Source organism: Lynx canadensis, chromosome B2, assembly GCF_007474595.2.
Source record: "Lynx canadensis isolate LIC74 chromosome B2, mLynCan4.pri.v2, whole genome shotgun sequence".
Lineage (NCBI taxonomy): Eukaryota > Metazoa > Chordata > Mammalia > Carnivora > Felidae > Lynx > Lynx canadensis.
The window spans coordinates 8,521,448-8,542,042 of NC_044307.1; the positions used below are offsets into that span (position 1 = coordinate 8,521,448).

The 20,595-nt window shown below is 39.5% G+C and overlaps 1 protein-coding gene and 1 non-coding gene across 6 annotated transcripts in view; one reads left to right on the forward strand and one right to left on the reverse strand.

The window, feature by feature from the left end:
* CDKAL1 (CDK5 regulatory subunit associated protein 1 like 1) overlaps positions 1–20,595 on the reverse strand; it is a 714,482-nt gene that overhangs the window by 433,915 nt on the left and 259,972 nt on the right. The window lies entirely within an intron of this gene.
* Positions 2,705–2,811, forward strand: LOC115515077. The gene has a single exon (XR_003969143.1). It is a non-coding gene; the product is annotated as a U6 spliceosomal RNA (small nuclear RNA).

Here is a 20,595-nt window from a genome sequence, read left to right on the forward strand (position 1 = left end):
CCCAAGCACCTCCCTCTAACAGGCATACCCGTGCCTAACAAAGATGACAATACACTTCCTTGTGAAAGTGCAATTAAGGTGCAGCACAAAGACAGGGAACAAGCAGAGGCCAAGACAGGGCAGGAGCAGGCTCTGACAGGCTCAGAGGCAATGACCAGGCAGGGTCTCTGCTACTATGATTACTGCAAATGGAACTGACCATAAACCAACTAGTAGCCCACTTAGTCTTAAGGGAGTTGATTTGCCAAAGAAACCACAAAAAAAACGCTAAACGTCTAAGTCAATGGCTCTTAAACTAGAAAGCGCACTTGATGCTTTGGGAGGTAGTGTTGAAGGACATACCACTGGAGCCCCTGTTCTGAGTCATTAGGTCTGGGGTGACAGCCCATAATTTGCTATGTGGCTGGTCCCGACCACACTGAGAACCACAGATTTGAGGCAACCTGAGGTCCCTCCCTCCCAATTCCCCACAAGAGGTGAGAGAGTTAGTGCAGCTGCAGTTTCCAATGGTCGTTCAGTCCTTCTCAAAGGCCACCCCTGAGAGGCCATGGGAGACCAGGGAAAAGGAGACACTCTCAGAGATAAAAATCACTAAGAAATTAACCTTCTCCCAGTACAGGGGCACTCAACTCTCCTGGACTAGGAAAGAGTGATCACTGATCCTTGTGTGTACTTTTCCAGTATCCTCCTTTAAACATGGGAACGTCTACTGCAATCTCCCTGGTCTGGCTTGAGCACCATGGATAGACATGTTATTCTTTAGCCATAGGGGGCAAGACCATGAGATGCTCCCTCAGATTTGAGAAAGAAGACAATACATCACTAAAGATCCTGCTGTTGGAACTAGATGAGACCTGGAAAAGTCCTTTTTTGGGGAGGCAGTGAGAGCGTTTCATCTAAGGGCAAATTTTCATTAAGAACACGCGTAAGAGGAAAAATGTATACGGCTATTTGGGAGTGGAAAGGGTGAACGACAGGACACGCTGGTATACCCCGCCCTGGACTTGGTCCCATTCCACGTCCTAAAAGAATACTGGTTTTGTTCAAGAATGGACCCCTCCCTCCTGTCATCCTCCTTTCGCAGGTCAAGATGAACTCACTGTGTCTTCAATTCTAGAGTATTCTAGGGCATGATTAATCAAAGGGAAGTAATTCCTTTCCTCCTCTCATAAACGGTTAGCCCAGGAACTCAGACCTAAGCCAATTGGTGCACGGCTTTCTCAAGGAACCAAGAATTAGTTCATACTTGTACAAGGATAAAATTCAATGAAATGCACTGAGAGTTTGGGGGAAATAGTCTCTTAAAATATTACCCCTTCCTTTTACAGATTATGAACTAAAGACCATTTGACCCTAAGGCTAAAGCCAAAGGAAGATAGAGTCAAAGAAATCACAAAAAAATGCAGACAACACCACTGGATTAAGGTGTATCTCCTAACTTTGAGTTCTACAAGTCACTATATCTCATTATCATTAGGATTTCTACGATCTACAGTCAAAATGTATGGATCCACATAACGAATAGGGCCACCGAACCCATTAAGAGCTTCCAAGAACCAATTAAATAGTGTTTGTTGCCATGACAATTTGTACCTTCCTTAATTTGAATAATTTTCTATGCATTTGCATTCTCTCCAGGTGCCAACTGTGAGAAATGCCTTGTGCTGGGAGATTTTGAGGTTCACAAGATGGACAGTCCTTTCCTTCAAACTAGAAGAGAATTCTAGGGTTAGGACATTATAGAAACTCTATGAGACTGTTGGAGGAATTTCCTGGGTTTCTGAAGTTTGAGTGCTGCTAAGTAAGACTCCAGAATCATACACACACACCACACCCCCTCAAAAAGTACATCCTTCTAGTTCAAGCCTAACATTTTACAAACAAGAAATGGAGGGGCACCTGGGTGGCTCAGTCAGCTAAGCGTCCAACTCTTGATCTCAGCTCAGGTCATGATCTCCCGGTTTGTGGGATCAAACCCCGCATCGGACTCTGTGATGACAGTGCAGAGCCTGTTTTGGATTCTTTCTCCCTCCCCCTCTCTCTGGCCCCTCCCCTGCTTGCTCTCTCTTTTAAAACAAACTTTAAAAATTTTTTTAATTAAAAAAAAAAAAATGAGTAAGAAATGGAGACCGAATGATTCAGCTAATTGACTTGAAGAAGCAAAAACCAGGTTTTCTAAAATGTAATCTAATACTTCAGTACTGGTTGTTCTCAACCTCTTCTCCTGCCCAAAGACAGTGCTGAGATTTGCCCCAGTCATACCCACAAAGTGATCATGAATGAAAGGAGATGAGAGAAGAGGTGGGGTGTCAGAGCATCACTCCATTTGGGAGGGGCAACTTCTTTTATTGCAGTCTTACTATGTTAGAGTTATATGCAATTTTCTTTGGTTTGTTTTGGATTTTTTAATGTTTATTTATTTATTTTGAAAGGGGGGAGGGGCAGAGAGAGAGAGAGAAAGAGAGAGAGAGAGAGAGAGAATGATTGACTGATTGAAAGAGACAGAATCCCAAGCAGGCTCTGCATTGTCAGAGCAGAGCCCGATGTGGGGGCCCAAACTCACGAACTATGAGACCATGACCTGAGCCAAAGTCAAGAGTCAGATACTTAACCGACTGAGCCATCCAGTTGCCCCAGTTTTGGATTTTTAAATTTGGTCCCAAAATACAGGACTCTAAAATTCATTTTTAAAAAAAAAATCCTTGCACTCACTTCAGTAGCACATATACTAAAATTGGAACGATACAGAGAAGATTAACATGTCCCCTGCCCACAGATGACACACAAATTTGTGAAGTGTTCCATATTTTAAAAAGGAGGGAAGGAGGGAAGGAGGGAAGGAGGGAGGGAAGGAGGGAAGGAAGGAAGGAAGGAAGGAAGGAAGGAAGGAAGGAAGGAAGGAAGGAAGGAAGGAAGAAAACTCCTTTATGACACAAATCCTCTGCCTTAAGAAATAAAATAGAATGAAGAGAATCTTGAATAGTAGCTCATATTATCGTGCTCAACTTCATATAATTTTAAAGTGTTATGGGGATCTAGGACAAAACATAATATTGGACTTCTGTCACTGGGTTTATTTTATTTATTTGAAGGAAGTGAAAATGAGTCATATTTCTACAATATTTTTGCTAGTCATCATTCTAAAGTTAGATGAAAAAAATTCAAGTTATGATAATGTCGTTGATTGATAATAATCCATTTTAAAATAGACCAGAAACCTATTTTAAACATCTATTTACATAAAGAAATCCATTATCATATTCACACTGAAAATAGTCTCTCCAAGTACTGAAAGGCACACAGTAGAGTCTGTTGGCCTACAAGCCAAATCTCTTCTGTACAGATAAGACACCAAAATTATTAATGCCAATCTGCTACCATACTCAGTTCAGAATTGAAGGCTACTTTTTGTGTTTTGACATCTCGATCTTCTGAGCCTGAGAACGAAGACTGTTTATCAAGACGCTTGAACACAAGACTCTACCTAATGATGGCTACCTATTTGGTGTTAACACATGTAACTAAACTTGAAGGATAACTCCTTGCATTTCATCAACCCACAGAAGTTTCAGTGGAATGAGAAAACAAGTGGATAGACCTAATATAACTAATATCTATACTACACTACTCATTGTATTAAGTATGCAGGAATTGAAGTGAATCTGTTAAAGACCAAATACAAAGATTACACTCTTGAGTTTTTGATGAAATCTTATGACTGACTCTTGTATACACACACACACACCCCACAAGATTCTACAGACAGTGGGAGTATAAAATGGTGTGGCTACCATAGACAACGGTATGCCAGTTCCTCAAAATATTAAACACAGGATTACTATGTAATCCAACAATTCCAATTCCAATATACACATAAAAGAAATGAAAGCAGGGACATAAACAGATATTTGCACACTAATGTTTATGGCAGTATTATTCACAATAGCCAAAGGTAGAACAACCCAATTGCCCATCAACGGGAGAACACATAAATAGAATGTGGTACACAGATACAAAGGACTGTTACTCAGCCTTAAAAAACGAAATCCTGGGGGCGCCTGGGTGGCTCAGTCGGTTGAGTGTCCGACTTCAGCTCAGATCATGATCTCACAGTCCGTGAGTTCGAGCCCCACGTCGGGCTCTGTGCTGACAGCTCAGAATGTGGAGCCTGCTTCAGGTTCTGTGTCTCCCTCTCTCTCTGCCCTTCCCTCTCTTATATTCTCTCTCTCTCTCTCTCTCTCTGTCTCAGAAATAAACATTTAAAAAAAGTGAAATTCTGATAAAACATGATAAACCAGAAGGACACATGTTATATGATTCCACTTACATAAGGTGCTTAGAATAGTCAAGTTCATAAAGACAGACAGGTGAATAGTGGTTGCCACAGCAGGGGGGTCTGGGGGTTATTGTTTAATGGATACACTGTTTCAGGATGGCACCATAAAAAAGTTCTAGAGGTGGATGGAGGTGACCCCTGCACAAAAATAGGAATGTACTTAATGCCACTGAATGTGACACTTAAAAATAGTTAAAACGGTATATTTTATGTTATGTATATTTTGCTACAATAAAAACCAAAACCAAAACAAAAGAGTAAAACACTGGCTAATGACAACAAGGCATCATAAAAGCTTCAAAAAAAAAAAAAAAGCAAAGTTCTATAAATAATTTCAAGAGTTCACAGGAGCACTTAAAGATCAAAAATGAATCCCAAACTCCTGCTAAAGTTCAACATAAATAGAATGAAACAGGCACCATAGTACTTTTTATAGATCTCAGCTTTCTGTGATCCCTGTAATGCGTGCCAACAAAGTCCCATGCCTAAAATATAATAAAAGCATTAAAACAGCAGTTTTTCTCCTCCTCTCAAGTTGTCTTTCCCACACTGAAACAGAGCAACAGCAGTTCCACACTGGTTGTTTGTATTTCATCACTGTTTTCAGACAGAACAAGAGATCTGCTGCCTACACACCATTCCTCTGCATCAACACCCATTTTCTTATGCAATTTTAAGTTCTGTTGGCAGGTTAAAGACATTTTTTTCCAACCACAAACAAAAACTTCTTTTGATACTCTATGTGAATGTTCAAGGAAATGTTCCCAATTAAAAAAAAAAAAAAAAGACTATTTAAAACAATAATATGGAAGTATGTCCACAGTCAAAAAAAAAACTTAAGTTCTAGATATAAGGCATATAAAGACGACATAGCTACTTTGTTGAAAATCACCTGTCTTTATTTTTTCAATCAGGAACTTAGGAAATGTTAAAAGAACACAATGCTGAAAAAAAAAAACAAGGCAGAACCACATCACTGAGTCTCCCATTCAACTCCATGGACAGACTTTTTTTTTTTTTTTTAAGTTTGTTTTTGTTTTAAAACATTGCTTTGCAACAAACCCTATAATGGAGTGTTTCAATCCAACTGTTCTTTCTTAAGAGTTATAGATAAAAAGTAGCTTTCTACTGGAAATTTTTAGTTTTAAAAACACTTAAATCTTAGTACATACTTTTAATATATGGTAAATACATGTCTGTTGTTATTAACAGACCTTAGTAAAACTAGACAATCAAAAAGGTGACCAATGATAGCTAAGACTTCTATGTACCTGTAGGCAATGCCAGGCACTGTTCACATATACACTTTATATATATTAATTAAATTAACCCTGAAAACAACCTTGTGAAGTAGGTGCTACTATTATTCCCTATTTTACAAAGACATAACAAAGGCATGGAGAGACCCAGTTGTTTGACAAATATCTCAAACATCACAGAACCACTTAAATGGTAGAGATAATACATAAATCCCAGACAGTCCGGCTCTGCCATCCATTCTAACTGTCACACATAGTACCTGTCATAATACGCTGAGAAAATAAAGATCATTTTGATAACGCTGAGCAAGTTATTCAATAATGTAATATAAAACATTTCAGTCTCTTTTTGATCATAGTATTGTTTGCTTTCCTAACAAAACACTAACAACTGCATTAGAGAGTGTCATTCACGGGATTAAACACACTAGTAAAATCTAGATTTTTGGTGCTATCCATGACCAAGAAGGAAGGAAGTCACAGAGACTGAGGCCTACATCTTCATTTTTAATCTTTTTCTAAGTTTACGATCAACGTGCAAGCACAAAAACAAAGTTAGTGCCAACAGGGTTGGTAGTTCCCTCGGTCAAGAAATGATTATATCGACGATAAAGTGTAGATGACTAACCGAACTTTTATAAATGGACACACAGTTGGAATTTTTAATAAATTAGCTTCTAGATGATGAAGTGTAGGTAAGTTGTCCAAAACAATTAGAGGTTTGGAGGAAGGACTTGGTTCATGATACGTATGACTCACATGTGTCTCACGGCAAAACAAAAACCACCAGACATTTATCTCTTAAAAACAAAAGACACTGAGTCTGGCACCAGCCTGCCAAGCAAGAAATACCATGTGCAAGTCAGACACTCGTGTGCCGTTTAAAAATAAAAAAGAGAGATAGGCATGTGATGAGTGATGACTCCTAAGCCTGACCTTCTCTGAAATACACAATTCCATTTATAACTTCCCCCAAACATCAAAACACCTGAAAATAGCAAGTTTCACAAAAGAAGCAAGAGAGAAAAACAAAAAGGAAGTTTTATAAGTCAGAGGACAAAATATCTTACAGGAATAGCTCTTTGTCACATTGACCGGATTCATTCAGCAGGTTCCCCTCCTCCCTGTATTTTTATTTACACGAACTCAAGGAGGCCAACGTCTCCCTCCTCAAGCTGACTAGGTTGAGTCCACTGGTCTAGGGGATCGGCTTCCATTTGGAAAAATTCTTGCTCAAAACTCTGGTTTCTACATCGAAGGAGAAAGACTGCAGGTAAGACTGAAGGATGCTACATCTATTTGCATATGGATTCTGTTGGAAGAGGACATTATCTAATTACATGTATCGAGAACACCTCTTCCAGGACCAAATTCAGGTTGATCTCTGGGTAGAAAACAAAGTCATCTCCCCAAAACGTAATGTGATGTGATGTACTAATCTTCCAAAAATGATCTAAACAAAACAGAACGGAGAGGAGATACAAAGCCAACAAAGAAATCTCAGAGACTGCAGAGGAACAGGCGGGCTGTCTGTAGCCTGCCTGCCCATATGTGCCATTTGGCAATAGTTTCATTAAGTCACAACTAATAATCAACTTGGGTTATCAATAAACTGGGACCATCCAAAAATTCATTAATTAGCCTTGAATTGTCAGCAACAGTTTTTCAAGTATTTACAGCAAATACAGCCTGTAAATACAGCCTGTTACTAAGGGATATGCGTTCATGTCACAGGTACTGCCAGCAAGAATCAAGCCATACTTTAAAAGTCCATGAGAGCTGTCATAAAGGCATAGGGTATGACACAAAGTAGTATCACTTCCAACTGAAGTACCAAAACCAGAAAAACAAACGTAAAACCCCATCAAAGGTGTCTCAGCACGGACTCTCTATTTCTGTATGCATCTGGTCTCAGACTAGTAACAGGTCCTTCGCCAAGCAGCAGCGAGTGACAGTTCTACATCTGCCTACCTACCTTGTCACCTACAGCCCCTGAGAACCCCGCCATCTCATCAGAACCCAGCTTGAAAACCTCTGCCTACTAAGTCAAATTCAAACCTGGCATCCTGCCTTTTAGGGGACATGGTCAGCACACACTTACTGAGCATGTAAAAGGGATATGGAGAAGACAAAGAGGTTAAGCTGCAACAGCGAAACAGAAAATGTTCCAGAAGAGGAGAATGGCAAGGAACAAAGGTGAAGGAAGAAGACAAACCACAGGAGGGGCTGCCGGGAAGGTAAAGAAAAGAGGATTAAAGGTGGAAGAAGGAATCAACAATTTCAGATTTGATCAAGAGGTCAAGATTTGACCTGTGCTGTCTCCGCCCTAGTCAGAAGAACAGCTGGTAGGAGACAGAAATAGAAAAATAAGTTCAGTGGGAATTCCTAATTAGTTACAACTTATCTCCTAGAAGAGCTAAAATCCTTGCTTCTTTTTACTAATTATCAAACACCCATAGCATTTTAACACTCAATAGTTTTTTGTGGGTTTTTTTAGCTTTTTAAAAAAGATCTTATTTTTAAGAAATCTCACCCTGAACATGGGGCTCAAAGTTACAGCCCTGGGATCAAGACTCGCATGCTCTACTGAGCCAGCCAGGCGCCGAACAGCAAAGAGTTTTGTTAAATAGAGATAAGCACACTATATCAAGCATTCCCAATGGGTGGCTCCAGTTATTTGTATGGTCCTCTTGCTAACGGTCTGTACAGTGGCCCCCAAAATCCCTGCCTCCCAGTATTCATGCCCTTGTAATCCTTTCCCCTTAAGGGTAAGCTGGATCTCTAACTTGCTTCTAACCAATAATATGGCAAAGATGTTAGGATGTCACTTGTGTTAATAACACCTGTCTTACAAGGAAACTCTCTCCTTTGATAACTCTGAAGAAGGAAGCTGCCATGTTGTAAACCAGTATTTGGAGGGGGCCACATGGCAAGGAACTGAGGGTGGCCTCCAACTGCCAGCCAGCAAGAAATTGAGGCCTTCAATCCAACAGCCTGTAAGGAACCAAATGCTCTCAACAACTATGAGAATTCAGGAGGGGGCCCTTCCCCGGTCAAGCCTTCTGAGAGAACTCAGCCCTCATAGACACAACTATGATCACAGCCTTTCAGATGACTCTAAACGAGGCCCTGACTCCTGCCTTTCTGACGTGGTGAGGTAATAACCAAATGCTGTTTTTAGTGGCTATGTTTGCAGGGATATGTTATACGGCAATAACTAATGCAGGGCCTTTAGAAGTGTCAAGCCATCTATTTACATGATCAATGAGGGTCAGAAGAACATGGTGTTTCTGACAGAGAATCAAGAGGCTTCACACACCTGCACCCACACTACAAACTATATAACTTACGCGTTAGCAAAAGCAGTAGACCCACACACAGGCCTCCCTGAGGCTCATGCCATGCACCTTCCATCTAGGGCCTCCGCCTCTATCTGACACGCTCTTCCCCAGACACCCGCGTGGCTCACTCTCCATCTTCATAGTTCAGATCAAAGAGCACGACCTCACAGGCTGCCCCCAAAACTCCTCTGTCCAAAACAGCCCCCTTCTGTAACCTCTACGTCTCCACAGCCTGCTTTAGTTTCCCCATTACACTCACCACTCTCCTACGATTGTCATGGTATCTTCCGTTTACCCGTTTGTCTGTTTCTTTCACTAGAAACGAAACTCCATGAAGACAAGGATTTTGTCCCCAGTGCGACATCCCTCACACCTCAGTGTCTGGCACACAGTAGGCTGTCAGTGCACATTCTGGAATGGAGGCACGAATGCAGGGCTGCTGTGTCGAGCTTTCCCAAGCTCACAGTGAAAGGGCGACCACGCCACCAAGCCAGAACTTGAGTTTAAGACGGTTGGAGACTGGGGCCCACACTCCTCATCAGTAGCCTCCTAAGGCGTGTCCTCGTGGGACTAGAAAGACAGAAGTCAATAATAAATGTACGCATTATAGACGGGGCCAAGTCACCTTAGCAGCTGGCTGTCCTTGTGGTTGGGGACATCAGTCTGGTATTTTACTATCGTCGTGACTTTAAGCAAATAAATCCCTTATTCGTTCTTTGCCTCTTCTTTAAATTCAGGATAACTGGAGTCCCAATGTCACAATGCTGCTAGCAAGAATAAACAAGTTAATACCTGTAACTTACTTAGAAAAGCCTTGGAACTGCATAGGTACTCATTATTTATTTTATTGTAGAATAAATTTATACCCCATTCACCCATTTCTCCCACTCCTCTCCCTCTGGCAATGACCAATCTGTTCTGTGCATTTATGAGCTTTTGTTGTTGTTGTTCAAGATTCTACATATAAGAGAGATCATACACTATGGTCTCTCTCTCTGTCTTAGTTCACTTAGCATGATGCCCTCGAGGTCCATCCACGTCTTCATAAATGGCAAGACTTCATCCTTTTGAATGCCTGAGTAATATTTCATGATAGATCTCTACCACAATTTCTTTATCCATTCATCACAAACACTCAGGTTATTTCCATATCTTGCCTTCTTCAGATAAACACCCAGAGTTAAAGTGCTGCATCATAGTGCCATTTTTAATCTACTCAGGAACCTCCATTCTATTTCCCTTAGTGGCTGCACCTAGTTACGGTCCCACCAACAGTGGGCAAAGGTCCCTCATCCTCTATCACCATCACCACCTCCACTGCCACCATCACCATCGCCACTAAGAGCAGCACGGCTTCCAGGCCCAAAAACCGAACTTCAACCAGACTGAATGTACTGAAGTGACCGCCGCCAGCGAAAGGAGGTGTGATCAGAGTCAGAAGCCTACACCCTCTTCTGCCAGCACCACTGCAACCCCGGCTTGTGAGGAGCCATGAGAGAGGACAGTGTTGTCCACATGGCTTCAGGCCTGTGACATGCTCCTGGGGAGCACCGAGAGAAAGCAAGCACAAACAAAAGGAATCCACTGGCCCCCACCAAAGGCTACAAGCTAGACTGGGCCCTGTGCAGTGGTGTCCCCCAGGTAGAGAAGGCCTCTTCCAGGTGGGGTGATTAGGGGTACTCGGCCGCTTCCATCCCGTGCCAGGCATCACCGAAAGGTGCAGGCGACGCCTCTACCCGAAGAAGGGGCCCATAAGACACCTTCTTAAATACTGAACAAAGAAGGCGAACTAAAATTTTTCGACATCGTAGCTACTACCTTCCTGTTTCCATAATAGAAATCCATTTGTAAAGCAGAACATGAAGGAAAATGCTCACATGCGTGTAAAACATCTTCACACTTTGTATTTTCAAATATAGAAGAGTCTCATTTGTTTAGTGATCAAAATGTTCACTATGGCCTAAGATGAATGTTATGTCATGGTTTTTACACCACTTCGTGCCTGCCTACCTGGTCACCTTAGCATGGCATCTAGCTAGGTGGGTGTTTTCTGTCAACTAAAGGCATGAAGCAAAGCTTAGGCATCAGTTTGACCACTAGGAATACAGGAGACAGAGTGAGTCCTAAATTAATAAAACCAAAAGTAAATTCGCTAATGTCAATTGATGCACTGCCACTTCTGCAAAAAATTTAAAAATCATTATATTCACAGAGACTCAGAGTCTGAAGAAACCTACAAGGCACACCTATCAGACACTCGAGAAATGCACTCGAATTCTACTGCCTACCCAATTAAAAGAGATGCCTGCCCGTAGCCTTCCACAACCTTCACAGTACGGCCCAACAGGCCATCTGCCACCTCCTCCAAACTACCCATTCACATAGGTAAGAGATACGTACCCCAAACATCTTAGGCACACAAAACATGGCAAAACCAGACAGCACACCTATAAATCAAATGTTGCCACGATGTACGCCAGCTACACACAAGGGGGAAAATGGAAAACACCATTTGAAAACCACCATCAGAAACCATTCTGAATAACAAGAGTAAGTAACTCATTCAACCAAATGGCTCTTTTCATATAAAGCATAAATCAACCAAGCCTGTGAATCATTCACGAACTGAAAAAAACAAATACACCTATGTCAGTTACTAACAGATAATGAAGAGTTTTTTTAAAACATTCTATAAAACCAAAATCTTAAACATATGCAATAATCAAAATATGTCACAAGAGGGTGGACAAAAGAGCTCTCTCACTACTCCCTATCATACTGCATCATTTCGCTGTGATTTCACAGCAACAGCACACTTGCACATTTATATATATGTGTGTATATATATATATATATAATATTTACATATGTATGTAATATATATAATATACAATATTTACATATATACATTATACATAATATACATACATAATATATACATAATATTATATTCTATATATTATATTATATATTAATTACATAAATTATATATTGATTATATTATACATTATATAACATTATAATTATATGTTATATAATATATATTACATATTATATATATTATATTTGTCATAGGTATAGATTATATATAAATATATATTATATATAACATATGTATTATATATTATACATGTTATGTTAAACACATATGTTACATATATATTATACATATGTAACATGTTATATGTAATATTTATATATAATATATATTCTATACACACACAAACACACACACACACACACACACACGCACACTGGTATAGCATAACATATTTTTAAGAATTTTACTATGAATTCTTCGATGTTTACTTAAGTTTCCCACAGCTGTTCCAATAAAGCCTACCCTTTCATTCTGAATGAAACCTTACAAAGCTGATGCCCTGAATGGGGAATTAGGTACTCGCTCTTACTTGCAGTGCTCATAAGATAGATCTATAATTGTATTTAAGTAATTGATTTCGCCTATAGGAGACAGAAAAGTAGCATTAGCTCAATTTTAATGAAGAGAACCTTACCACTCTTCTTAAATATAAAACACTCAGGCAAAAAAAAGATAATTGGTTGGTACTGGATTGCTATTTGTAATACTGACCATCTGATAATGTAAAAAAATTTTTTTTGAGTTTATCGCTCCATCGTATGTGAGTAATGACGGAGGCACAAATGTAAGACACACGACATTACTATCATTAGAACAGTTTACAGGATTCAATTCAGAAACACTCCTCAGGTGAAGAAATTGTCAGCTGCAGTTAACAACTGTTAACTCTAGTTGATACATGTTATCAGAAACTATCATCCGACCCTTGATTGTGACAGCACATGTGGTCCCACAGGACCAAACAAAAGATTGTGAAAGATTCTGAAATAAGCCATCATTGTAGAAATGAGTCACTTGTTTGAGGAGAGCATGTTTGGGAAAAACTGACACCACAACAGCAACAATAACGTAAATGGCCCTCAGTAAAGAGGATTTATGGGGATGGGGAGTAGGGCAGCAAGGCTCAGAAAAGAGTAAAAGACCTTTCTTCAGGAACAGGAAGTGACATTGAGAGGCAGGCACTTCAGGTTACAATCATGTTCATCTAATCTTCCATTATTTTCATAAAGCATTCCATAACACAAAGCAATTTTTTCACAAAAGCTCTATGGTTAAGACCCTTGATGTTGTAAAGCATAAAAACCCTTAACAGTCTTAATAATAATAATAAATAATAAATCTGTGCTTTCTTGGGTCACAAGCTGATTAGAAAAAAGGGTGTGTTGGGGGCGCCTGGGTGCCACCATCAGTTAAGAGTCCAACACTTGATTTCAGCTCAGGTCATGATTTCATGGCTCATGGGTTCGAGCCCCACATTAGACTCTGCACTGGCAGTGCAAAGCCTGCTTGGGATTCTCTCTCTCCCTCTCGCCCTCACCCCCCCTCTCAAAATAAATAAATAAATAAACTCAAAAAATTAAAAAAAGAAAAAGGGTGGGTCTGTGTCCTTGCTGGAGATGAAGGGGAACTTTATATCAGTATTACCCTTCAGACAACAATGACGAGTCAATTCTTCTTAGGTAGACCCCTATTATTTGATCCAATAACATAAGACAAATTAAGTAGCATTAAATAAAACTACTTTAAGAAGGAGCGTGACATCTACCTTCCCTGACCCTCTGACAAATAGAGAACTTTTCTAGACCTATAATTACTACAAATAGCTCATGGAGGACTTGAGAATTTAAATTATTAAAAGGAAAAAACTAATTAAGAAAAATTCCACTTCGACTCTTAAAAATAGGTTGTCTTATACAAGGCTCCACAGAGGATGTTTATACATGTCTTTACAATGGAGTCTGTAAGTACACATGTTAATAAAAAGAAATAGAGCTGTATGCAAAACTGTGGACACTAAGGCCTAAATTCTAGTTCCAGGCCTATCAATGTTTCTGGTATTTAAAGCCGGTATAATACTTACATTTCAGACAGTTTGGCGGACTCAACAAAAATAACATATAAGGCACCACACAGTGCATCACACATAGTATCTTCAAAGACTGTTGAGTCCTTGCCCACCCCCTGCTCCCCACTATCCCATATTTAGACCAATTAAAATGCAAAGTGTTAAAAAGCCATGGCCATAAGTACTTCTTAATTCATCATCACAAGGAACAGCCATCGACTAGATATACAGGGACAGTAGCAGGGATGGCAGAAAGACACTTGTTAAAGAAGCATGGAACAGGACTAGAGAGTGTCACAAGCAATGTGAGGACCAGGGTGGATGTCATGAAAAGGTTCCTGAATGGTTTGCTGATCAAACTGACCACCACCACCAATAAAACGTTCACGCCACCATTTTTTAAAAATTGTTTTTTAGTGTTCTGATGATACAGTTTTATTAACGCCACCTGCTTTTTTATGATTCTTAATTTGGGTTGTAAAAATATCACTGTCATTCTATTCACTTATTTATGATGCAATTAAATAATTCTGAAGAACGGTCTGAGAAAGAGCGTCCTCATCTAAAATTAACTGAGAAGTTAGCTCTAAAGAAATGTAATAAGCTCTGCTTCTCTCTTCAATGATGACGCTTTGTTAGGTAATGATGGTAATCTGTGTTTATGGCTCAACCACAAGGCTAGCTGGCCGCTAGCACTTCGGGAGTGCTGACACACTCTAGCGATGCTCTTCTCTCGCTCAGCAGCAGACCCTAAAATTCCTGGAGAGAAATGAAAGTACAAAGAAGGCCTCGAACTAATCAGAAGGGAACATAACAATACTGTACTGTGTACCCCCAAAATCCATGTCTATTCAAATTCTGTGAAGGTTCTTATTGCAAAACAGGATCTTTGCAGGTATAATCAAGTTAAGATGAGGTCAGACAGATGGGGATGGGCCCTCATCTAGGGACTAGTGGCCTTTTTAAGAACAGGGAAATCTGGACATAGACACAGAGGAAAGAAGGCCATGTTAAGATGAATGCAGAGGTTAGAGTTACGTTCAGAAGGAGTATGGCCCTGTCCACAGCCTTGATTTTGGATTCCTGGCCTCTGGAACTATGAGAAAATAAATTTCTGTTATTTTTAGCCACCCAGTGTGTGGCCACTTGTTATAGGAGCCCTAAGAAACTAATACAAGTATGTGTGTAGAAAACTGATCTCGATTGTGTTAAATTAACAAGCCATAATATGCATAGCAACATATGAAATGTCAGCAAATTGTTAACAATGCCTATCTCTGCGTGGTGGAGTCACTGATTTTCATCCTATTATTTGTGCTTCATCCAAATTTTCTAAGCCTTTTTTCTATAAACATTTTTACTTTTAAAATAAGAATAAAAGCCAATACAGAGGCCTATAAAAAACTACACTAATCATGTACCAAGGCATAAAGAGAAAAACAAAATTAGAAAGGACACAGAAGAAGTAACCACCAAAACAGAGAACAATTTTAAAAATAAGAGACTACTTTGCACAAAATTATGTCAATGATTTTGAAAATCTAGATGAAATGGGTAATTTTCTAGAAAAATACAAGTTAGCAAAACTGACCCCAGAAAAGACAGGAAGACAAAAAAATCCATTACTAGAACAGACAGAGAATCTAAAGCACCCTCTCCTCTACTGAACCTTCAGGAAATCAAATGCTACAAGTTCTATATAAACTATTCCTAAAAACAGAGAAACAAGATAATTATCTGATATTTTTCTTACTAAACAAACATGACAATAATTCCAAAAGCTCACAAAGAATCCAAAAAAGAAAGCTATAACCATTTTCAGGAATATCAATGCAAAAAAAATGCTAAATAAAACACTAGCAAAAAGACTTTTTGTTTCTGGACAAGATGGAGTGACAGGAAATCGTATGTATAATGCAGGCTACAGAAAAAAATAAAATGCAGGACGACAACTGAATCAAGAAGGGGGAATGTAACAGTATCCCGCTTACGAGGTTCTTAAATCTGAAGTGATAGAACTTGGAAGTAAATTGTAGTAACTCAAATATAAATATCATAAACTATAGTGTAACTAGCAAGAAAATGGGACCAAAATAAAGAGAAAGAATAATGAAAATTCACATTTCACACAAAAGAAGGCAGGAGACCAGGAAAAAAGAAACCAAAACACGTGGCATGAATAGAAAACAGCAAAATGGGACAATAAATCCAACACACCAATAACCACATTACATTTAAACCACTTAAACACTACCAATAAAAAAGATGAAGTCAACATTTCCCTGATATAAAAGCTAAATTTCAAGAAAACTACAGACTAAAATTACTCACGAACACAGGGTTAAAAATTCTCTGCAAAATTTTAGCACACTGAATCCAAAAATTCATTAGAATACACCATAACCACGTGGGATTTATACCAGTAAAGCAAAGGTGGTTTAGCATTTAAAAATCTATTGATATAATTCAACATGTTAAGTTCAGAAGACTAAAAAAGAATAAATATGCATAAATGCAGAAAAGGCATTTGACAAAACTAAACACCCATGTGTGATTAATATACTTAGCAAGTCAGAAATGGAATCAAACTTCCTCAACCACATAAAACCCACAATTAACACTATCCTAAATGGTGAAAGACTGATACTTTCCACCTGAGATCAGGAATAATGCTAGCATCCTTATCCTTCTATTCCAGATTAGGCTGGAAGTCCTGGCCAATGCAATAAACCAAGAAAAAAAAATCTAAAGGCACAGAGACCAAAAACAAGTAAAACCATCTTGTTTGCCAACAAAAGAATTATCTATATAAAAAATTCTAAGATATCCACAAAAAACTACTAGACCTACTAAGTAAGTTTAACAAGATGACAGGATGCATACAAAAATCAAAGTTTTTTATAACAGTAATGAGCATTTGGGAGTTGAAATTTTTTCAAATACCATTTATAATACTATCCCCCCACTAAAATACTTAAAGGAAAATTTAACAAAAGACATACAACATCTGTTAATCAAACTACAAAACACGATCAGCATTAAAGATCTAGTTAAACAGAAAAATATACCATGCTCATAGATTAGAAAACTCAATATTTAAAGATGTCAGTGCTCCCAAAATCATCTATACACTTACTACAATTTGATTCGGGCTTTTTTTTTTTTAATTAAAAGCTGAAAAGATTATTTTAAAACGTATCAAAATACAAATGAACTATGACAGCATAACAAAGTTTGCAAAAGAAGAAAGAAGCTGGAAGACAAGCTATGCGATTTCAGCAACGCCAATCAACACAGTGTGGAACTGACACTAAGGTAGACGCATATATCGGCGACACAAAATAGGTAATCCAGCAAGAGACACACACATACACTGTCAACTGATTACTGACAAAGATTCCAAGACAAAGGGAAAGGACTCTTTGCAACAAATGGTGCCAGAACAATTGTACATCCAAAAGAATGAACCTCAACCCTTACCGCACACAACATTCAAAAATGAATCAAAAATGCGCGCAGAGGAGACCTAAATGTAAGAATGAATGAATTAATTAAATTACAGGATTTCTAGGGGAAAAGAGAAAACGTTAGCAGCCTCAAATTGGATAAAGATTTCTTAACTAGAACACAAAAAGGTATAAATTATATTCTAAAGTATGATAAAGTAGGTTTCATCATAATTTAAAACAGTTGCTTTTCAAAACACAAGGTTAAGAAAATAAAAAGACAAGACATATAATGGATGAAAAATATTTGCAAAATATATGTCCGATAAAGAAACAGCCCCTAACTTTATATATATATATATATATATATATATATACACACACACACACACACACACACACACACACATACATACATACACACACACACACAAAGAGCTCAAGAGTAAGCCAAACAAGCTAATAGGAAAGCACAAAATATTTCAGTAGGCACCTGACCTAAAGATACATGCATATTCAGCATCATCAGTCGCGAGAGAAAAAAACAATGAAAAGCACACTGAGATGTAATTATATCCCCAGTACCATGGCTCAAAGGGACTGATTACATCACGTGTTGGCAACAATACAGAACTGGGCCCGCAGCAAAGGCTAGTGGAAATATAAAATGGTACCATCCATGCAAACCATTCCACTCCTAGGCATTTACCCAAGAAGAAATGAAAGCAACTGGAGCCCTCATAAATGAGATCAGTCTCAAAATTTTGAGGCCCCGGAGAAAAACTTTGGCCCCTCAAACATGTGAGGATAGAGAGAGAAGCCAATGGCCACAAATCAGGAGGAATGCCCTCACGAGTACGTGACCATGTTGGCTGGTGCCCTGACCTTGGCCTTTCCAGTCTTGTGAGCTGCGGGCAATAAATTTCTGTTGTGTATAAACTGGCCAGCCTGTGCTATTTTGTTACAGCAGCCCAAGTGAACTAAAATAGCACAGATTACCAGAAGTAAGATGACTAGACGTGAGCTTTCTGATATGAAGCAACAAGTAGGACACACTACCTGCTATGAAGCATTCTTGCCAAAATTCTGAACTCTGATCAAGTCCTAGATCCAATTTCCACTTTGCAGCAGAAACTCAGGATAAAGAAATATATTAAATAACACTGTGAGGATGCAATCAGAAGACTCTGGAATATGAGAAGCTCTAGGACAAGTGAAATGATCTCCTAAAATCAATAGGAGGAGGAGGAGGAGGAGGAGGAGGAGGAGGAGGAGGAGGAAGAGGAGGAGGAGGAGGAGGAGGAAGGAAGGAAGGAAGGAAGGAAGGAAGGAAGGAAGGAAGGAAGAAAGAGAGAGAGACAGAGAAAGAAAGAGACAGAGAGATGGGGCGCCTCGGTGGCGCAGTCGGTTAAGCGTCCGACTTCAGCCAGGTCACGATCTCACGGTCCGTGAGTTCGAGCCCCGCGTCGGGCTCTGGGCTGATGGCTCAGAGCCTGGAGCCTGTTTCTGATTCTGTGTCTCCCTCTCTCTCTGCCCCTCCCCCGTTCATGCTCTGTCTCTCTCTGTCCCAAAAATAAATAAACGTTGAAAAAAAAAATTTAAAAAAAAAAAAGAGACAGAGAGAAATAGAAAAACCAAACAACAGATGAAAAAATACTTAAGGGACCATGTGAATATAAAGTTAGCACTGGCCTGGGCTGATGCAGACTTCCCTGGGAATGACCTCAGTGTCCCTCTTCTCACACTTGTATCCTTCAAAACATCAGAGGTAAGATAAACCCAGCAGGTGTCTGCTTCACCTGCTGTAGAGAACTGTCACTGGATTGAGGAAGTTGTGAAGGGGTACATAGGCCTTGGTCCCACTTAATAGAATGGTCTAAAACTTCAGTGAAGGGGCGCCTGGGCGGCTCAGTCGGTTGAGCATCCGACTTCAGCTCAGGTCACGATCTGGCAGTTTCCAAGTTCAAGCCCCGCGTTGGGCTCTGTGCTGACAGCTCGGGGCCTGGAGCCTGCTTCGGATGCTGTGTCTCCCTCTCTCTCTCTCTGACCCTCCCCTGCTCGTGCGCTCTCTCTTTCTCTCAAAAATAAACACTAAAAGAAATTAAAAATTTAGTGACAAATCAAGGCTGGCTCTTCACTGTGTCAAGGTGGTGTCTTTGCACATCGTGACTCTGGCCCGTGGCAGTTAGAAGGCTCATTCCAGAGAAGAGCTAACAGCACCTGTACGTTAGGGCAGGCAGGCTAGGCTTCCTGATGAGACAGAGATGCTGGAACCACTACATCTTCTGCCCTGGGTCCTTCGGTGCATTGAAATGAAAGAGGTATTTAACGTCATTTTCGTCTCTGGAGTCTGATGGCCAACCTGGGACACATAACCAACAATGCGGTAGTGTAGACATACCAACCGAAAGGAATACGTGGCTCCCCTCCGGGTCCTGATTCAAAAGAGCTGACTGTAAAGGTGGTGGGGGCGGGGGGGGGGGGCGGGCAGGATGAAAAAGAGCATCAGCTCTGTTTTGTCAGTTTTCAGACTGACAGCATTTGCTGATAACGAGAAAATCTATTAATTTTAGTTTAGGTATGACAGTGGTATTTGGGTTGGTTTCTCGTTTTCCCTTTTCCTCCCCCTCCATAGAGAGAAGAAAAAAGAATAAGATTTTTTTCTCTAGAAATAGATGACTAAGGTATTTACCAATTAAATAATACAATCTCTGGAATTTGGCTCAAAATAATCCAGTTGTGCTGAGTCAGGAAAGGGGTAGGGGAAGGTGCATGACAGATAAAATAATATGTATTTCCAAAGTTGATAATTATTGCAGCCTGGTGAACATTTGAGGGTTCCTTATGCTAGCCTCTCTCTTCTGTTTGAAGTTCTCCATAATTAAAAAAATAAAGGAAATGTGAAACGCTAAAAGGTAGAAAAACAGGATACAAAATAAAGAATGTGTCCACTCATAAGTTTACATACATCTTTAAACTGACTGGATGCTTCCTTCCCTATATTAAGTTTTATTCATGTTATAAAACTGGAATATGAAACATGGTGTACATTCCTGAGTAATTTCCATTCATAAGACCACAAAATTAAAAATATCTTTCTCCAGGGAGTTACATATCTTAAAAGAGAAAAAAAATCAGCTAAGAATACAATAAAAAGGATGAGCCCAATCAATCCCCAATTTCTGTCACTCCATACACTCTTCAAGAACTAGAGCAATTCATCTCCAAGTGTTGCTTCCTTTCTAAATGTATTTATTCCTCAACTGT